This window comes from Bemisia tabaci, chromosome 8 (genome assembly GCF_918797505.1).
Source record: "Bemisia tabaci chromosome 8, PGI_BMITA_v3".
Classification (NCBI taxonomy): Eukaryota; Metazoa; Arthropoda; class Insecta; order Hemiptera; family Aleyrodidae; genus Bemisia; species Bemisia tabaci.
This window is the reverse complement of record NC_092800.1, coordinates 24019470-24038125: the sequence shown is the minus strand read 5'-3', so window position 1 is coordinate 24038125 and position 18656 is coordinate 24019470. Positions and strand designations below refer to the sequence as shown.

Sequence of the window (18656 nt, the reverse complement as noted above, 5' to 3'; positions counted from 1 at the left end):
TTATTTTAGTACATGTGCATCATGAAGTCAACATTCAACCTTCGACCCTGAAGGAAACTCGATTTCGAAAATTTGACACTTACTGCTCTCTTTGCTATCACGGCAGTAAATGAAACTTCTTTGGTTTTTTTTTTTTTAAAACGACGGAGCTCACTGGAAAAAAAAACACATTGGATCTTGAGTCCAGACTCTTAAAAACATCGACAAGAAAAAATACTCTTGATTCAATCGGAGTTTTGCTTAAATCAAGAACCAAACCTCTTAATTTGAGCGGATTTCCTTTTGATTTAAGCAAAAATCTTATTGAATCAAGAGTATTTTTTCTTGTCGATGTTTTCAAGAGTCTGGACTCTAGATCCAATGTGTTTTTTTTCCAGTGCTTTAAACGGATAAGCGATCCTACAGATGTGCCCGTATGTGCTTCATCTTTTCCTGCTGAGCTCGGCCATAAAACGAAAATTGGTTATATTGTTGAGCGATCGAACAACGCTGCGGGAGCATGAAAAACTGTGTAGGTTTTTTTTTCTCTAAATTTTTCGATGCCTGCTCACACAAGCCTGCAGTGGGCGGTCATGTTTTATGATCCCTGAGTAGAGGCTCACTTGCCACACTGTACAAGAAGAGCTCCTCTTATTGAGGATCTACAAGATGCAGCAGTACTATAAAATAAAACTACTATATAAAAATACTATAAAATACTAAATTTAGTAATAGGTATGTTTCTTCGAAAATTCCCGTCGAATTCGATAGACTGAAAAAAACGAAAACTTCAAAGCGAAAGCTACAGTAATCGCCAAGAAAATTCATTGTTGTCGGCAAAAATTCGGATATCCATAAGGCGTTTTTCCTCCTCACAGCAGTACCTACAGTTGAGGGGCCACGAGGACTGTACTGCCGTGCTAAGGAAGAACGCCGTATGAACATTTGAGAGTTGCCAAATTTCCTTTGCTGAAACATGGATTTTGGACGCAATTTGAACATATTTTCCTAGAAATTTTCTGATACTTCAGATTAAATTGCGTACAGAACTTACTGAAAATTATGAGGGGAAATATTTACAATTTCCCCAGTAAATTCGGTTTTTATCGAAGAAAATTCAGCAACGTCTGAAGGCTCATACGGCATTGCCAAATTTGCTTCGATTAAATACGAATTTACTGCACTGGAAAAAAAAACACATTGGATCTAGAGTCCAGACTCTTAAAAACACCGACAAGAAAAAATACTCTTGATTCAATCGGATTTTAGCTTAAATCAAGAACCAAGCCTCTCAATTAGAGCGGATTTCCTTTTGATTTAAGCTTAAATCTGATTGAATCAAGAGTCCTTTTTCTTGTCAATGTTTTCAAGAGTCTGGACTCTACATCCAATGTGTTTTTTTTTTTTTTCAGTGTAGGAAAGTTGCTAATAGGTATTTTTCTTCTAATTTTTCTAACAATTTTTTCCGCAATTTCATCTAAATCATCTGAAAATTTTAAGGAAAAATGTGCTCAATTCTCCTCAAATATTCGTGTTTTATCCGGGGAAATTTATTAACTCTCGAATGTTTGTACGGCGTTCTTTCTTAGCATGGCAGTGTGTCTCTGAGCTCCCACTTGAATGCACATCCAACAACCCGACAATTGACACCACTATCTCGCTGCATATCCATCCAGTCAATTAGGTTATTAACCGGCTGGCGCGGCGGGGCTGGGCAGAGTGGCGGGGAGGAAAATTGCAAGGTGTTGAACTGTTGACTCAAGGAGTGACATGACGAGCGGAGGGTGTATCCGTATCGCGGGGTCGCGGGCCGACACCTCCATCGCATCGCCTCCTTGTTAGGGTGTATCTCCATTTTCACATGAGCCTTGTTCTCCATATAACTCCATGCTTTACAGAGCTCACGTGGGTATAGAGATACGCCCTCGATTAGAGGATCGGAGGGATTAGTTCTGGAGGGCGAGCAGAGCTATCATAACACGATCGTGTCGAAACCGCGTAAGTGTACGGTTCGATGAGCCTCGCTCCAAGAGAGCTCTAATAGGTTGTGGGGCTCGTTCGGGGTGGGCGTGTGGCGTTTCGGACGTCGACGGGGGCTGTCGACACCCCGACCCGAGTCCGCCCCTAAATTCGTCGGCCCTCTGACCTAGGGGCGTGCCTCCATTGCCGCGTGATCCCTGCTTTACGTGTGAGTCTATGCTTTCTGGGGCTCGTTCGGTGATCGAGATACGCTCTTTACGGCAGAGGACAACGAATTGCGATGTTTCAGGTGACGCCTAGCCACGTTGCCGTGCTAAGGAAAAACGCCGTTTGAACATTCGAGAGTTACCAAATTTCTCCCGATAAAATGTAAATTCTTAAGAAACGTTTTGAATATTTTTCAATGAAATTTTCAGATAATATAGATTGAATTGCGAAAAAAATTATCTGAAAAATTGGAAGAAAATATTCAGAAGTTTACCAGGGAATTCTTGTTTTATCTGAGAAAAGTTGGCAACACCTAAAAGTTCATACGGCGTTCTTCCTTAGCACGGCAGAATTGCCGTCCGGAACAAAAATGCCAGAACTCTATTTTGAAAGTTTTCAGGGTCTTGAAAACTCCGTTGTTTTTTAATTACTCCCTTGACTTTCCCTGATTTTTGTGATTTTAATGATTGAAGAAGCTGGTATAAAGATACGACTTTTAAACTTTGAACGGCGGTGAAAGAGACAGAATTCACTTCAAGGCAAACTGGATACTTTGTAAAGAAAAGGCCCGACTATAAAAAATACCCGAAATACGAAGAGAACTAAACTCGGCCAAAAATTTTCGGTGAGAGGAAAGTGTTTTTGGCCGATAAAATTCGGTACCAAAAAGAGTCGTGTGCCAAATACATGAAACTTTCTAGTCTTTGGTTTGTGTCCTTTTCAAATTTTTGAACCTTGGAGGTGGGCCTTTAACGGAATAAATAGAATCCGTCTCTCTCTTTCCAATTTAAAATGAAAAAAAAAAAAAAAAATTATTTCCAGAAGAATTCACTAAAAATTAAAGAATACGGGGGACCCTAAACCCTCCCCAGAACTTCCCCGGGGTAACGCGAAATTTTCGTTCCTTCCGAGTTTAGCGATTTGCGAAGCAAACTATTTGATCATTTAGCACGAGTGTTACGAATTTATGGCGATATTAATGATATCATCGCTGCAATTAGAATTAGATCATCATTATCACTGCTACATATGCATATTGCATAATCGTGAGGCTTTTGTGAAGTAAGAGTCTTGTAACGTTCTGAGCAATAGTTGCAAATTAAGTCACGTAAATAAGATATGGCATACGGCTTATTGCCCCAAATTTCCTTAGAGAACCCATTTCCCCATGAAAAACCGTGTGTTTTTGGAGGAAAAAAGGTCCTGAAGTAATTCGGGGCAAATAGGCCATATGCCACATCAATTCTACGTCCATCCAAATCTGAAGTCAGAACATACCCTTGCCGTTTGACATTTCCGACTTTTGGCCCTCCTAAGGCCCGAAATTGACAATCTGTATGGGTCAAAAAGACTTATAACTCGTAATGTGCAAACTATATGGGATTTTTCTTCAAAAATGTCATTGCAGGGTGTCTACTAAAATAGGCTGGCTAAAGTCAGTGCTTTTACAGTGCTTTTTCAGTACATTCCCGGGAAATTTAGTACCTCCTCAACAGAAAAATTCAGTACTTTGCAGTAACTCCATTTGACGAAATTCGAAAAATTCCAAACAATTAAATTTCTCGCTCAAATTACGACAAAAATGATAAAAACTCCGAACCCCCTTACGGAATTTGCGTACTTCTTCAGTACTTCCGGACTAACTTTAAAAAATCAGTACTATTTCCGGACTTACCGAGAAACTCCGGACTTGCAGACACCATTGGTATCAATTGGTACACCATTGGTATACGCATTGGTATAAATGAGGGGTTTTTCAGCATTAGAAAAAATGAAAGTAGGAACCATTTCAGACGCCAGAATCGTAGTTCACGTTTTTCAGCTTTCACCATGGTCGGTTACAACAGTCAAAAAGTAGAGATTCGATTTTCGCAGACATCATTTTCAGCCGACAACCCCGGTTTCCTGTCAGTCCGCAATAAACGCCACTTTTCTGGTCGACGCCCACGGCCCATCGAGCAGCTCAGATCCCGCGCGCCGGCCGGCTTTCCATCATTTTATCACCTTGCTCGTTGCTCCCCATTGTTCTCTCCACTGGTGAGCTGAGGCTCGTTAAGTTGAGGCTCAACGGTTTCAGATACGATTTCAGCCAGCTTAATAATCCTTTTTCCGGACCTACAGACAGGTACGGACCTGTCATAATAAAACTTTTATTTTCGGGGATTTAACATGTTTTTGCGGCAATCAGGCATGATGAATAATACTTGGATTCCTTTTAAGATGGTTTGACGGTCGCCCTTTTTTGTGTCAGAGCGATGTCGCTCTGACACCTGACCTGAATGGCGACCGTCGAATCACCTTTTAAGCTATTGAGTTGAACAATCAACTTCGGCGCGATACATTACGAATACGTCCGATATAAGTCAAATTTTAAAAAAACTAACTGCTTAGGTGGATTAGTTTGGAAAAATAGAAAAATTAGCCTCTAAATCAATAATCAAAGAGTTTACACGCCGACAAATCCTCAAAAATTTTAAATTAAAGGCAGTAATACGGTTTCGAGTTGACCACCGACATCGATACATTAAAATCGGTCCCTAATCGAAAACAATCCCTACTTCTGTCTTCATTTTACCAGAAAAAAAAGAAAAGTTTAAAAAATCCTGACTTTCTTGCAAAATGTCCGCACTTCTTCAGTACTTCCGGACCGCCCTTGAAAAATCAGTACTATTTCCGGACTTCGGATGACTTTTGGGGCGAACATTTTCATTTGTAATGATCGGTCTGCCGACGAAAATTGAGATGTTTTCGATAGTGTTAATGAATACCTTGCGTCACAGCAGGGAACCCAGGACCCACCGTTTTTACATCAGGAATAAAAACAGTTCGAAGTCTTCCAGGTTAATCGTCATGAATGATAACTGAGAATGAATATTACACGCCTACAGGCCGTCCGTAATAGGAGGATGGGAGGGAGAGGGACGTTGCCGTAAGAAAAAAACGAAGTGAGAACGTAACGGGGTCACAAGTTCGGGTGACTGATAAGAAGCAATAAAGCTACACCAGCTGTAAATGAATGGAGCCGTTTGGTTTGAGAGAGACTTTTAGGTCCAGCACGAATAGAGATCAAACAAGCGGGGAAAAAATCGTCATGCGTGAATCGAATTGGCTTCATCATCGAAACCTGCCATCGGCGCCGCGCCGCCTCAAAAACACATTAAAACTTAACGGCCGTGCTAAGGAAGAACGCCGTAAGAGGCTTCAGACGTTGCCATATTCACTTCAGTTAATATCAAATTTACTGGGGAAATGGATATGTTGCATGTGTGAGGAATTTGCGATTTTACTGTTGATTCTTATATAAAAATTCGCGAGAAACACGATGGTGCCCCTGGTTTTCTCTGAAATAAACTCCCAAGCTCAAAAAAAGCTCTAAAGTTGAGGCCAAAATGGAGGAGACATCCCACGCTATCCTGAGAGTCCACCTCTACATCAAAATAAACTCTCCATGCAAAGATAGGAAGCAAATACATCAGCAGGGTTGCCGTGTTTTCAGTTTTGGAGTCCCCAAATAAAGTGGCAGCCCTGTCAATGTATTTGCTCCCTATCTTTTGCATGGAGAGTTTGTCTTGATGTAGAGGTGGACTCTCAGGATAGCGTGGGATATCCCCTCCATTTTGGTCTCAACTTGAGAGCTTATTTTGAGCTTGGCAGTTGATTTCAGAGAAAACCAGTGGTACCATCGTGTTTCTCGCGAACTTTTACATATGAATCAACAGTCAAATCGCAAATTCCTCACATATACAACATCTCCATTGTTTTTAAATTTTTTAGACGATTTTTTTCGTGATTTAATCTAGAATATCTGGAAATTTCGAGGAGAAGTATGTAAAACTTTCCTCACGAATACACGTTTTATTCGAAGCACTTTGGCAACTCTGGAATGCTCATACGGCGTTTCTCCTTAACACGGCAGTTGAGGCGGCCTTACCTACCACCGACGTGAGAAAAGTTAACCTTTGTCCGGCGAGTGACTCATCCGTGCATTAGAATTATATTCGCCACTGCCCGTTTCGACACTTCGGTTTAATTGCGGATTGAGTCATGGTTTAAAATCGAACTATGCATCAGTATTCAGAACGTTAAAAAAAAAAAAAAAAAAACACCCGCGGATCAAAGTCAAAACAAACCGTTGAATGGACCAGCTCACAGTGGGGTCAAATGATGTCGCTTCATGTTAATCGTACAGGGGTATCTCTTGACTCCTTTCGATTTGGGACCAATTTTTTTACTGAAATTATTTGTAAAACTACGCCGAATAAAATAAAATTGACATACCGAAAGCGGCTACTGAAGATTGTCAACCTCGGCGCACTTGATAATCCTGTAAAAAGAAAAAGAAAAATTGAATTACCGATTAGTAAATCTTTATTAGAAAAATTAAAATCTGCTCAAGATTTCGACAATGTTGGAGTAATTCATTGATTTTAAATGCGATTACACTGGAATATAAAAATACGGATTCGAATTGATGTCGGAGAATTAGGATAAGAGGTCTCTGTCTTCATGATTTTTCCCCCGTGGATTACCTTAGGACAAATTTTCCAATATTTACGCGAGTTTCAAGTCGCTTTGGACAACTGTCTCGCATTTTTCCTCTCCCATAATTCATTTACTGAAAAGTTTCAACAAATCGGTTTCTTGAAACACGTGTACTTTAAATAGCGCGGGATCAGTTGAAATCGCACATTCATCACGAAAATATTGTTTCAACGTCTCGCTTCGATTTTCAAAATGAAACTCAAGGGTGTTAAATTTTTAAAGCTTCTCCCGTAGCTTCCTGGACGAGTCAATGCCCAAACAATTAAGGCATCCTTGAACTTAGGGTTGACGTGCAGCCAGCAGGGTCACAATTCTACTTTACGGCCTGGACTCAGTGCTTTTTACTCTCACAATTCAAGGCTAATTGTTTTCCTACCCTCTTACTGGTCATTTTGTGGGCTTGCTCGCTCGATCTGATAAGACCGAATACCCTCTTCTCCCTTGGCAGATTTTACTAGCCACCCCTAACCCCAGTGAGTCGAATTGTAAGTACACTCACTTACTGACTTCAGGCTATTATCACGGTGTTATCATGAGCAAAAATCTCCCGAGGGTTGAAAACGATGGCTTTATGGACCACGCCCTTCGAGAACAACGACAAGCTATGGACGCTTGGTATTCTCGGACTTTCTTCTGATATAATGTGCACAAGCAAGCCGAAATATGATCTTAAACAGGCGATATCTCGCAACGTTCCGTAGCTCTTGAAATATTCGCACATTTATTCGCTCTGCTGCAGTTTAAGTCTCGCGTGTAATAAAAGCGCGATTTTAACTGATCAGTACCTAGTCACATACTGCCGTGCTAAGGAAGAACGCCGTATGAATCTTCAGGCGTTGCCAAATTTCCTTTGATAAAACACGAATTTCCTGGTGAACTTATGAATATTTACCTCCCAATTTTTCACTTAATTTTGTTCGCGATTTCACCTTAAGTCCCTGAAAATTCCAAGGAAAAATATTCATATCTTTCCTCAAAAATAAACATTTTATTGAAGGAAATTTGGCAACTCTCGAATGTTCATACGGCGTTCTTCCTTAGCACAGCAGCATATCAGTATGAAAAAGGCGGTTTTAACCAATCGCGAGTAAAATTCAATGGTATAATTTGCGGAATAAACTCTTTCAAGAGATTGCGATGATTTAATCCTGTAGAAATACAGAGGTCAACGCTATTTTCCGACTAAAGACCCTGATGTGATCCCTGCCTATGGCAACCCTGCGGAACAGCTTCCTTAATTTTCCCTGAAATTGATCATTCCTTGATGAATCCCGGATTTTCCCGGTCTAGACACCGTGTCGAAAACCCTTCGCATCCTTACTTTTTTAGCCAGATGCCCGCACTCGATTCGAAGCCGGCGACCGGGCCGCGGAGCGATTCGACATTCCTCTCTCCGGCCGTCTCGCGGAGCACCAGGGTCGTCAAAATAACGGCGACCGACCGCATAGCGAATGCCGATGATCTCATAGCCGGGGAGGGAAGCGCGAGTGACGTCATGATGCAACTTCAATTAGCCCGAGGTTGCCGGCTCTGCGCGGGTCCTTCCCCGTTCCGCTGTCCCCGCGACGGACCCCTTTGAACCCGGGCCGCGGACCCCTCGGCCCAAGTTTAGACTCCGGCTCCACGCTGCATTAATTGGTCCCGCTCTCGCGACTGCCGAGCCCGGTTCCTCTTTTATGCCTCGCATCCTCTCCATCCCGGGTCCGCTCTTGTCTTCGCCTCCACCGACCTCATCGTCCATGCGAATGGACCAATAGGACTGCATTTTGCAATTTGGAACTATAATTCTGGCCCGGTTTAAAAACAACGTTTGTGCCATTAGTTTTCCTATGCACATAAGCGTTTTTTCAGATGAGCCAGAATTTATAGCTCCAAATTGCAAAATGCAGTCCAATACTCCCGTGCTAAGGAAAAACGACGTATGAGCAGGCCCGCCAGAAGGGTGGGGATACTGGGTCCCTGACACAATACTTCGACAGGGTGTCTAGTTTCTTTTCATGTTAGGAAACCCTGATTTTTGACTGCTAAATCCTGATTTCATAGTTGAGCCAAATCCTGACCATATCCTGATTTCTTGCGGAGAGCAAACATTTTTGCATAAGCTTATGCGAAAGCAGAACTCTAGAAATTTGGACGGCCGACTTTCTTCAAATACTGATTTTACGACCGATTTTTCCTCAAGTCTTGCTGAAATCGGGATTACATCCTGATTGACATCAAATCCTGATAGAATCGGGAAAATCCTGACGCTATAGACACCCTCTTTAAATAAGCATAAAACCTTTATCTTATATTTTCTCAAGTCAACGATTATTTTTGTTAGAGTCCCTTTATACCCAGAGTTAAGACAACTCGCTTTTGGTTGGGCCAGGGTTGGGCTGAAAGTGGCCTAAAAAAAAATCCAATTCTGATTGGTTCTCGCTCATGGAGGCCGAAACGAGTGCACCAAGATGGCGGTACCTCGAATGTCAACAAGAATAATGAAAATATTACCTAATTGTGGTTTATCAAGAGTAAATTGTTATTTCCATCGGTCCAAAATGAAAATAGATTAAGAAATTATTCACAAACCAATCCCATTTTCTTTTAAATTGATCAATTTTTTGATGTTGTTGTTTTTGTGTGACAGACATCGCAGGATTCCTGATCCTTATCCCTCAATATCGTTCGTTTGGGTGCACTCGTTTCGGCTAGAGTCCCTTTATACCCAGAGTTACGACAACTCGATTATCAGCTGACTGGCAGTCCTTGGCTGGCCATGGAAGCCGAAACGAGTGCACCCAAACGAACGATATTGAGGGATAAGGATCAGGAATCCTGCGATGTCTGTCACACAAAAACAACAACATCAACAAAGTGATCAATTAAAAAGAAAATGAGATTGGTTTGTGAATAATTTTTAATCTATTTTCATTTTGGACCTATGGAAATAACAATTTACTCTTGATAAACCACATTTAGGTAATATTTTCATTATTCTTGTTCACATTCGAGGTACCGCCATCTTGGTGCACTCGTTTCGGCCTCCATGAGCGAGAACCAATCAGAATTGGATTTTTTTTTAGGCCACTTTCAGCCCAATCCTGGCCCAACCAAAAGTGAGTTGTCGTAACTCTGGGTATAAAGGGACTCTAGTTTCGGCCTCCATGGCCAGCCAAGGCCGGCTGCCAGTCAGCTGATAATCGAGTTGTCTTAACTCTGGGTATAAAGGGACTCTAATTTTTGTTGCCCATTAAAGCCTATACTTTACGAAATGCATCAGGGTTTGGTCATTTTCGGGCTGACACTGGCCTAATCATGGGTCTAGAGGCTGATTTCTGAAGGTTGAAATTAGGCGACATTCAAATGTAGCTACGTCCTTTTGCGGGGGGGGGGGGGGGGGGGGGGGGGTGAATAATTAACCGCGAGCGGAGTCGTGAAAAACCCCGCGAATTGTTGAGGAGAGCCAGTATTTTTGCCAGGCTTATTCCTGCGCTTACCTCCAGTTGAAATTTAGCGATAATTCGTTTGACATTTAAACGCTTCCTCAAGGCACTCATTCACCTGCAGATAATCTCCCTTACATTATCTCAGGAGACGGACGCTGGACTGTTGTAAAACTTAACGACGAGTGAGCGGTGAAAAACCATTTGAAGCACCTTGATAAATGAACGCGCAATTCCGGAAAGAACGAGGGGAGAGGTGCATTTAAATGTGAAATTAATTACTCCGGAGTTCTGCCGTGCTAAGGAAGAACGGCGTTTGAGCCTTCAGACATTGCCAAGTTTTTTCCAATAAAAACCGAATTAACTGGGAAAATTAAGGAATTATCACCTAATTTGAGTTTTTTTTCAGGACTGCGATTTACTTATGAATGATCCGGAATAATTACTCCAGTACCTAAGTTAAATCCATTAATGGCTCTGACCAGAGCCATGTTACTCTTTCATCGGCGCTAATTTAACCTGTAAATTCGTTATTATTTCTGATACAGAGCTAATTTTAGGCGGCTATTCTCCGCCTGAGTGAAATTAACTCTAATCTGAGTGAGTTTTCAAAATGCGGGAATAATTATTCTGGAGCCATTTTTTAGCTCGGACTAACTCTGAGTAGCATACACTACTCCTGACCAGAATTTTTTTTAACAGAGTGAGATCCAATATTGTTCCTCTCGAATGAGCCCCAGTTGTCACAATCCCATTCAAGCTCAGAAGCCATTCATGACCTCGAAAAATGAGCATGAATGAACTCACGGCGACGATGCGCGATAACAAGAAGAGTAAACTATTTGTGGTCGCTAACTTGTTACCTACTCCGACTTTACATTCATGCAAAAGAGCGAGATATTAGTCTGAACCCAGATTGACAAAGCTTGTGTATTTCAAACTGGGTTAAGTAGGGGTCTAACAAAGCGGGTGGTTCAAGAAAACATTGTTTATTGGGAGCGAAATTTAAAGGAATTCGATCGCTAAATAAAATTAGATAATATTTGGGCATACGCATTAGGCAATAAAACATGAAAAAATAACTGACTAATTGAAAAATCAAGTCTTAGAATTAAACACATGAATCGTCAACGACAGCAGAAAATCCTCCGTTTTCAAAAAAAATTACAATAATATCTTGGTTTCCTCATCAATTTCCCTGACATGAAAATCGCTTGCAAAGTAAAGTTCCCAGACATGCCGAATTTTTGCAGATTCCATGAAGTTTTCCCTGATTTCCCTGACACACAAAGGAATTCCCTGATATTTCTCGATTTTCCCGGTCGCTAGACACCCTGTTTCCAGGGTTGCCACGGAGGATAAAAAATGCAATTCCCTGACATACACATACCCCTGATTCCTCTGTTACATTTTCGTGAAATTCCTTGAAAATTTAAAATATACTAGATGGTTAAGAAGACACAATTTCAATTACTTTTCACTGAAAATCTACTGTTCGAAACATCAACTATAGTCTAGAAAGCAAATAAAGGTGACTTGACAGTTTTTCCCAGACATTTTCGTGATTTTCCCTGACATTTCCCGGTTTTTCCTAGAGTGCCTGTATAGCGAGAGTATGGGCAGATCGCTTCATGGAGGGCTTAGGACCCAAAAGTGCTCAAAAGTGCTTCTAACCAACTTCTAAAGCACAAAATTTCACTGCCAGTCTGCAGATTCCAAATTTAACCAAGATGGCCAAGAATGTACAGAAATGAGCGTTCTTCCGCAAAAATGAGTAAATTTATGCAAAAACTGAGTCAAGTACGTGCTGCATAAACGACGCTTCGTAGCAATAGCATTGATAAATCGTTCTGGATGGTTGAAATTCATAAGTTGGCTGCATTTCTGGGCCCTAACTTCATTCGCAGAAACATCGGTAAGGGTCTGATGAATTTTCGGAGTTTCACATCTGTCCATACTCTATTTTTCCTGCCTGTGGCAACTCTGTGTATCGGATGATTGTTGCGAGTTGCACACGCATCCTCCACAGTATCGTCGTAATCTGATGGAAAATGAAATTTCACGTCACAGCAGATGGAAATTTTACGAAATTTCTTTTGAGAGTGGGCTCGAGCAACAGTGAAAGGAAACAAGAGTGCTCGCTCGCTCGCCACCACGGCGGCGGAGTCAAGCTTTGGGGTTCGTTTGCAGGGCGCGCGTGTTCGTGTGTGCACTCCGCACCGGGATTGTGCATGCACCTGCATTTATGAGCGCACGCGCGCACCACCCCTCCCCTCCCGTCAGATCCTCTCGTTCCGGGATCAATCCTCTCTCGGCGACACGAAAATGAGGCATAGGTACCTCACTCGGAGACAAACACGGCTCGTGTTACTCGAAAATACTCTACCGTGCGACGCAAAAACGCCATTTTACATTTTTAGGGAACAATGTATCATAACAGAAAAACTTGTGCACCTTGGGACAATGTTATAACAGAATGGAGATGTTGCATGTGTGAGGAATTTGCGATTTGACTGTTGATTCTTTTGTAAAAGTTCGCGAGAAACACGATGGTGCCACTGATTTTCTCTGAAATCATCTCCCAAGCTCAATAAAAGCTCTCCAGTTGAGGCCAAAATGGAGGGAATATCCCACGCTATCCAGAGAGTCCACCTCTACATCAAGAAAAACTCTCCATGCAAAGATAGGGAGCAAATACATTAGCAGGGCTGCCGTGTTTTCAGTTTTGGAGTCCCCAACTAAAGTGACAGCCCTGTCAATGTATTTGCTCCCTATCTTTGCATGGAGAGTTTGTCTTGATGTAGACGCTAACTCTCAGGGTAAGGTGGGATATCCCCTCCATTTTGGCCTCACTTTGAGAGCTTTTTTGAGCTTGGAAGTTGACTTCAGAGAAAACCAGTGGCACCATCGTGTTTCTCGCGAACTTTTACATCAGAATCAACAGTCAAATCGCAAATCCCTCACACATGCAACATCTCCCATGCTTTCGCTACCACTATGAGGAACTTAACCTAAAAATTTGAGGGCCTGGGGAAAACAGTTTTTATTTTATGAAGTGTCAAGTTCCAAAAACGAGGGAAAATCTTGCTGGATTTACGGCGTTCTTGCTTAGCACGGCAGTACTAGAGTCCATCTATAGAGAGAGTTTGGACAACGCTGCTGATGGATGTCGAAAAATCCGCAGTCTTCGCCAATATCGGCCCTCAGATCGATGATTAGGCCGAAAGAATTGGACCTAAAAAGATACGGGAAATGAGCAAATCTTGATTGATTGCAAATCTGATGCATTCCGTAAAAAAATAGACTGACGGAACCCGTATTTTGGGGCAAAAATTGAATTTATGTGTGGATTTTTGTACATTTCCACCAATACCCAAATTAAATGACTACGTTTTACGCGTTCTTAAACGGGCTACTATACTGACCGCGTGTTCGACGCGTGCACAACGTCTCTTTCTCTCTCTGGCTACGACTTTAACGGGGATTCAAGCGTGATCCTCCGTTTAAGGAGAAGAAAAAAAAAGAGGTCGAAAAGGAGAAACGAGAACAGTGCACGTGAAGCCGACGACGACGGTTCATTTCAACAATGCTGGGTTTAAAATAGCCACTTTCAGTCAAGCTCAGAAGTAAATTTAGGTGCTTGGGCATTGATTAAATGAGTTTTTTTCACGATTTCCCCCCTTGCCTCTCCTTAGGGGCAGCGTGGCTTCCACGACCGCTAAAACCGTCACTTTCAGACTACAAACTGTTCCGGAACGCCGTATGAACTTTAGGTGAAGTTGCGAACAAAATTACCTGAAAAATGGGAACAGGGTGTCTTTTAAAACGGGCTAGTCAAAAATCAGTACTTTTCCGATACTTTTTCAGTACATTACCAAGAAATTCAGTACCTAACATCCAGTAATTTTTCAGTACTTCAAAATGACGAGATTCGAAACATTTCAAAAATTTGATAGTTCCCGCTCAAATTGCGGCAAATATGACACAAAATGAAAAAATCCCGGACCTACTTTCGGAATTTCCTCACCTTTTCAGTACCTACTTCCGGACCGGCCCTTAAAAAATCAGTACTATTCCGGACTTGCAGATACCCTGGGGGCGGAAAATATTCATGAGTTTACCAGAAAATTCGTGTTTTATCAAAGGAAATTTGGCAACGCCTGAAGGTTCATACGGCGTTTTTCCATAGCACGGCAGTAAAGGAACCCTTCACCGGGTTTCGTGAGGGCGCTGCTGCGAGGCGCGATAAAACCGCATTATAAGAACCTCCGAAGGCGGGCGCACCAGAAGGGGGAGGGGGGAGGCGCCCTCCCCGTTGCTGTGGCAACACTGTTGCGACCGAAAATACAACACTTTCGCCCGCCCCTCCCGCCGCGTATGTGGAGGGCCCGAAATGGCTCTGCTCGATTCACTCGATTGTTATTTCATAACAGGTTTATCCCGCGTCGCGTCGCGACGCTGCTCCTGTCAATGAACGCCCAACGCGAAACGGACGGCGCACAGTGGACCGGGTCAATTGGAGAGGTCGGACATGAAATTTTTAACCAAAACTGCAAATTCCGATGTTTACTTCGTCACATTTTAAATTTTAAAGAGTGCTTCCGACAGAAAATTTTACGAGAAAACCAATGGAACCACTTTAAGAACCTTAAAATTTTGTATAAACAGAATTCAAAGTGGTTAAAGTTTCCAAATTTTGTCCGACCTTTCCTATTGACTCGATCCACTGTGCGGCGACTGTGTAGCGACGCGACGTTGCCGCAGTGTGCGGAAATGGAAAATTTAAAGTCGTTCTTCGATACAATAGAATTTCCGTAACAGGAGTCTGGCAATTTTCAAAAAAAATTCCCTGACATTTCTCTGACAGAAACGGCCAAAATACCGGGGAAAAATTCAAAGTTCCCTGACGGAAAAAAGAATTCCCTGGCAAAAAGGAAGAAATTCCTAATTTTTGACACGTTTGAACTGATTTGATGTACCTAAGTGAGAATTTTTTTCATGATTTAGGAATATACTGTAATAAATAGAGCAAAATATATGACGCCTAAACTTGTGGGAGGTATTTTTGCCTCATTGTTAAAATTTAAAATGAATCAGCAGAAATGTTGGTCAAAATTTTCTCAATAGCAAAATTTGCGAAACACTTTCCGAAAAATCCGTGTTTTTCAATTTCCCTGACACGAAAATCGTTTGCAAAATAAAATTCCCTGACATGCCGAATATGTGCAGATTCCCTGACGTTTTCCCTGACATTTCCCAGTCACTAGACACCCGGAGCAATTTCTTGATTTCCCAATACCCTGACTTTCCTTTGACTTCTCTTACTCTTCCCTGTCTCCGAAATCTATGTCTATCTAGCTTGAGAATTCTGGAGTGCCTATAAATTTTCCAGGTCCCTTCTTATTAGTGTGGCCCTCTCTCACTAACCAAAGATACTCTATTAGGTAGGTTTTTCAAGTTTTAGGGGCCCCAGGGCCACCTGTTAAATTACTGGGGTGTTGAAGCACCCTAGCACCCCTGGCTAGACCACCTTTGTGCACAATTTCCAAATACCCTGCCTTTCCATCACTCTCGAACGATATTCCTCTTCAGAATTTTTCTTTCGATTATCTGACTTCTGCAGAATATATCTGCCCGGCTAATGAATGCCATGCCATATGAGCCTACGGACATTGCCAAAACTTCTGAGTAAAATAGAAATTTTTAGGGAGCCCGAAAGAATATACTCCTTGCAATGTTTGGAAAATTGTATTCCGCCAAAATTTCTGAGATTAAATAAGAATTTTTAGGGAAAGGGAACCTTAATGAACATTTTTCTTGGAATGTTGGGAGAATTTGGTTCACTTTCACACCTAAGTTATCAGAATATTTCAAGAGAAAATCTTCGGGACCCTCCTCAAAAATGAACAATTTGTCAGAGGAAATTTAGCAACCTTCAAAAGTTCATACAGCATTTTCCCTAAGCACTGCAACAAGGACAAATGTCCGCAACTGAAGTTTGATAAAAGAAAAACAGTCAGGGTCTCCAAATTTCTCATTTAAATAATGTTACAACGGTGGAAAAGGCCAATTCAAAGGGGGACAAACTTATTTTTTTCCTCCCTTTTTTACTTGGTGGGTCTACTGGGAGAACTGATTGGATTATAAATTTTGATAAGAACTAAAGAGGCCACTTAGATTTGGGGGAAGGCTTGAAACTTCAGGCACCTATTGGCCACTTCAACAAAGTAGCTTCTTTCTCAACATTTGATGCATATAGGACTTGAAGATCTGTCCTCCCTTCATTAAGTCAAAGTAATGTAGGATGCAACTAGGCCTCCCGTTACAAATTGGATGTTACTCTAGTGCCTGATACAATTTCATCCTATCATTAATCCTGCTTCAAGCCATGCGTAAGGTGAGAGCAGATATTACCTACGGTAAGGTAGGGTCAGCATATGTCAACAGGGCATGTGAAGGGGAAGCAACGGGCAACTACCTTCTACATTACTCTGCGAACATGTCACAGGCACAGGACATTTCGTAGGTATAGGTACCAAAAGCTAACTTCACTGGGTTGGATGATGCAGAGAATCGCAGGGTAATAGATCGGAATTTGTGGGCGCGAATGACTCTTGAGGATTAAATCATACTTAAACTGGGCCTTAACTGATAACCTCAACTTCGGTGATAATTAAATAAGCTGAAAGCGAAGCTACTTAGCATTGACTTCACTGCTAATACAGGTTAAGAAAACAAGGATGGAGAACATTCATGGAGAAGCGAGAGATGACGAAAGATAAGGGTGAAAGCATAGCTGCTAACAGCGAAAAATTTCAGCAATCAGCGGCAAAATTTAGTGATAAAAATGCCGGTTGCATGAAGCTTCTGACACACCCCTTCCAGCTATGCGAGTTCCGACTGAGAACACGATCAAGCTTGAAGCACCGAGGAAAGGACGCAAGTTCGAAGGAGAGGAGAGTGAGATTATCACGGACGTTACCGTAGGCAGATCGAAAGTTAAAAAGGTAATACTGACCAAAACATGAATAAACGTCGGCAGGATGGGTATTTTGTCCTCTGTAATTCCACTTTAACTTGACAAAACTAAAATTATCACCACAGCACTACACGACACTCCAACCCAGCGACCGAGCAACTAACATCCGCGATTCCGCGGCGCGCTCTTCCCGTGTGTAAACATCCTCCCTTTTCTTCTCCGATTTCAAAATGGCCGCTATCATTGTCACCAACTTGATGAGATCAAAAGAGCTAATATTAATTTATATTCGTTATCGTTAATGGATTTTCAGTTACCTTGCGTGTGATTTTAAACCTCAAATGTTGTATTTTAAGGCATTTGGCTACATTTTTGCGGGATAGAGGAATAATATAAATGAAAAATAACGACTTCAAGAAAACAAAAAAATCAGTTGTTTTGTTTCAATGTTACTTACTTGGATGAAATGGATTATACGAATTTTACCCGCGAAAGTCAATTCCTGGGGCTTGGGTTGCACAAGTGAGATAAAAAATGTGAAAGACTGGACATTTCCATGAAATATTCCATGAAAATTCTCCAAGTTGTGAAAAAAAGAGAAAAATGTGAATTATAGTGTCAGGCAGGAGTATGCAACACGCACTAAAAACATCAAGCAAAGACCATATCTCTTTCACTTAATGTCAAGAAATATTTTTCAACATCTCTTATTTTTTTTAAGTATTATGAAATATTATGATTGAAATTTCATAATTTAATTTATCATAAAAAATTGCAACCTTGCCTAGGGTAGCCAACAGCATTCGAAACTCACAGGCGCCGACGCGCCAACAATGAGGCCCAGCCCTATAAATTGCCCCTACTCCCTCCAAAAACAAATCCCAATTTCTCTGTTTGGTGATTTTACGAAATGTCCCCCAAGTTACAGTTAACAGTCTGTAACTAAAACATCTTACGTCTAACTTTTCACTAAATGCGCCGTGATTTTTAGACAAAAAGTAAATTTGGCCCCTTAAAAGTCTTCGATGGCCCCTAAAAATCAAGCTTGATGCGCCACATAGCTCCTGAAACTCAAAGGCGAGTTTCGAACACTGGTATCCAAGCTTTTTCGCTTTCACCAAAGTTAAGTAAGTATGCACTTATGGTAAATCACAGCTGTGACTTTGATACACAACCACTTGCAATTTTGACTTGGGTTTTTTTTTTTTCAAAAAATTGGATCGTCAGGTGATAGACTTATATTTCAAGTGTATATGATTTTTGAAGTTACCTAGGCCAAAAATAAAGTCAAAAGCATGGCCGAAAAAATTGTACGGATCTATGACAATAAAACTGCTTGATAAAATTGAAAAATTTGATCAAACACTCGTCAGATATACTGTAAGACCTCGATTTATTATGTATCACAGCACTGGCGAATCAATCCGATAAAACGCAAAACCCCTTAAATTGCCATCTGATAAATTAAGGTCTTACTGTTGATTGACCTTCTGACCATCCTATTTTATCGAAATCACCCAGGTGAAACTCATCTTAGTCATGTA

General features: G+C 41.5%; 1 protein-coding gene across 2 annotated transcripts in view; it reads right to left on the bottom strand.

The window, feature by feature from the left end:
• Window positions 1-17304, bottom strand: part of hts (adducin 1-like protein hts) — a 141139-nt gene extending 123835 nt beyond the window's left edge. For both annotated transcript variants that reach the window (XM_019044735.2, XM_019044736.2), the window contains exons 1-2: window positions 17152-17304; window positions 6445-6490 (exon numbers count right to left, since the gene is read on the bottom strand). The gene's annotated coding sequence lies outside the window, so the exon portion shown is untranslated. The remainder of the gene's footprint in view (window positions 1-6444; window positions 6491-17151) is intronic.
• Window positions 17305-18656: the final 1352 nt, after the last annotated feature.